This window comes from Aptenodytes forsteri, unplaced genomic scaffold (genome assembly GCF_000699145.1).
Source record: "Aptenodytes forsteri isolate BGI_AS27 unplaced genomic scaffold, ASM69914v1 Scaffold81, whole genome shotgun sequence".
Classification (NCBI taxonomy): domain Eukaryota; kingdom Metazoa; phylum Chordata; class Aves; order Sphenisciformes; family Spheniscidae; genus Aptenodytes; species Aptenodytes forsteri.
Genome location: NW_008795259.1, coordinates 10,218,779 through 10,222,144, shown reverse-complemented (window position 1 = coordinate 10,222,144; position 3,366 = coordinate 10,218,779).

Genomic DNA, 3,366 nt, shown 5'->3' with positions numbered 1-3,366 from the left:
AATTGCTGCCTACCTGTAGTCAGTAATCACAGCTGTTCCCGATCAGACTCTCAGGTGCAGGTATCACGTTTACTATTTTGTACTCTTTTGGCCATTTTGATACAGCTAATGATGTCGTTTCATGTCTGGGGTTTGGGTAAAAAAGCAGAAATATGTGGGAGGAGTAGTCAGAAAATCTGAGGAAGGAACACAGAAGGTGGAAAAAGGGATGTGTGTATTATAGACTAGAATTAGAAAATAGTTGAGATTGGAAGTTATCTCCCTAAGTCATCTAGTCCAACCCACTGTTCAGAGCAAGGCTGATTTTGATGTTAGATCTGGCTTTGTAATTCAATCAGGTGGCTCAGGCTTCACCCAGATCTCCCTGGGCAACCTGTTCCGCTGTTTGACAGACATTGTGAATTTATTTTTTCCAAATATCTAACTGAAATTTCCCTTGTTGCAGTTTGTATCCATTGTCCTTTTGTTGTGTACTGCCAAGAAAATGCTAGTTCCAACTTCTCTGCAACCATACACTGAGTAGTTGGAGACAGCAGTAAGATCCTCCTTTAACCTTTCCTTCTTTAGGCTGAAGGAATCCAGCTCTCTCAGTCCGTACTTGCATGTCTCATATTGCAGCCCCCTAATCATCTTGGTAACTACCATCTAATAGGAAAAAATGAAGTGCGAACCTCCCAAGATTCTCCTGTGATGTTCCGCATCTCTCATGTTGCTCTGGTGGTGGTGTTCTGCAATATACAGCTTACTTTTACTTTTAATATATGTGTGAAATATTGCTCTACCCCATGTGTGCAAATTCTCCCCTGTGTTGACCATAGCACTGTTTTCTTGAACTCGAGTGTTAAAATAAAAATCCAAACTAATATTGCTTATTATTCTCTAGGACTTGAGTTGCATGAAATGAAAATACGGTTTATCACTACCAAAAGACATTTTTCAGTTACTGCTTTAAAGATAAAAAAAGCAGCATGCATGTTAAAAAAAAAAAGGAAAAAAGAGGTGTCTCCTTAATTAATATATGAAAGAGGTATCTATAGTTTTCTCTGTATATATCTGTGTTTATAGATATATAGACAATCTTCTATACTGACTTTTTTAGTAAGAATATTTCGAAGTTATGCTGGATAGCCCAGGCTAACAGCTATAATGTGAAGCACTACTGTTCTTGTTTCAATGCATATAAATGAATAGTCACACATTCAGGTTCTGTTCTTACAGGTTGGATATGCTTATCATCGATGAATAACGGTAACAGTGCCTTTTGTAAAGGCTTAGTACATATAAGAAATCCAGGTTTTTTCCCCTTTTTTAGATTATTTCATGTTCTCACCAGAAATCAGAAATTCAGAATTTAGAAATTCTAAAAATTTTTGCACCAGAATGTGTGCTATGCAATTTCCAGTGACTCAGAGTACCCTCTGGGTTGAGAAACAACAGTGAACTTAAAAGCTTTGTTCTCCAATTCACCTGTTAGTGGTTATGCTGGGGCTTCATAAACTGTCTCCAAAATAGTTCCCTTTAAAAACAAGGCAAAGCATGATGTAAATTCAGTCTCAGGCTGTAATGGAAACTCCCAGTTCCCTGCTTCTTAACTATCTGTACGTGTATTTTCTTTTAAAAGCTTTCCAAGATTTCAACAGATTAAGAAGACCTCTTTCCAGCCTGCCTTGCCCCCCCCCCCATTTTTTTGCGTTTCCCAAAGATCAGATATACATCAGACTCATGGTCAAGGTCAACCTGACCTCTCATCATGTAACATTTGGATTGATTGACATGCTATAATGTATCTAACAAAAGGCCAGGTAAGACAACCTTCAGAAAAGAATTTCACCATTAGGTGTCTGAATAATTAGAAAAGGAGTGCGCAGGTTGTGAGAGTTATGCATGTCATTTGAGAGGTTGGAAAAAAACAATGCTGAGAACTCTAGTTTATTGTAGAAAGCTAGAAGATGACTTAGGATGGTTTGAATGAATTGAGAAAGACTTTTGCACTTACTTTTGAACCACTTTACCTTTAGACACCTTTCACAGCTGCTAGTTTTCATTGTGTTGTGGCAGTGGTCTCATTATTACTTTACTAAGTCACTTTCTTTGTGGAAACAGTGATTTCCAAAAGAAGTCCACACTGTGCCATTCCATGTTCCAGCAACCTAAAATAACTCAGAGATTTGTGTTAAATAAGAATGAGCAAACCTCATGGAGTTAAATGTTGAGTCATCTTCCAGGTTAAACTAATTGTCATACTTTTTCTCCCCCACAACTGTAAGGCAAGGGTAATTCCAATGATATTTATTAAATATTTTCTGGCTTGCACCTGAATCTTCTTCCTTTTAATCTAAAAAAAAAAAAAACAAAAAACAAACATTTTTTTCTCCACAAGGTTGACCTGATTCAAAAAATTAACACCTTTGTCTAGTCCAAATGATATATTATTGTAAGCTTATGTCTGGAAGAGCTTTGCAAATCTTAGACTTATCAGTAATAATTCAGATTTTATAAAATAGCAAAAGGAGAGGTGTTAGAACATCCCTTCTGTTTATTTTGAAATTAACTAGGAAAATATATTTCATTTTACACAGGAAAAAGATTTCCCAGTTTGGAAGAAAAAATTGTATCTGTGACCCCTAATTATTCTAACTCAAAAAATAAGTCTTGAGAAATGAATGAATCATAAATATAGATAGTTATTAGAGCACTAAACACTTCCTTATCTTGGTTAGCAATAAACCTGGGAACTGGCATAATCTATCTACTGGCATAATCTATCTACTCTGTCTTTTTATTTAATGAGAGGAAGCCTGATAATTCAGTAAGAATTGAATAAGCCCTATAATTGTTAAGAATAAATTTCTATAATAGAAGTAGAAGGTGAAAATAAATTAATGAAATGTTTATATTTTATTAACAATGATTCACTTACCTGAGTAATTAAAATTAATAGTCTGGATTTTGCAAAAAAAAAAAAGAATAAAAACCTACATTGCATTAGATAGAACAAAGATAGTTCATGAATCTCATTTGGTCTCCCACAGTAACCTGAACACCTCAGATCTTTCCAGATAGGTACAGTTTAACTGTGAAAAAAACAGAGACAAATGTTTATAAAATATTATTGTCTGAAAAGTACATTTGGGAACTACTGAGTTCTGTCTTTGGAAGCTTCAGTACTGTGAAAGAATGTTCAAAAAATCTTTCTGTGGATTGCTTAGAGAAATAAATACCTTAGAAACCATGTCTGGTGTTAGCAAATTTACCTAGGAAAATCTATTTTCTTGCATAATATAACAGCTAAAACAACACTGAGATAAAATTATGTATTGTTTAAATGACCTTTTTAATGCATTTTTGTTATTTAAATTACCCCTA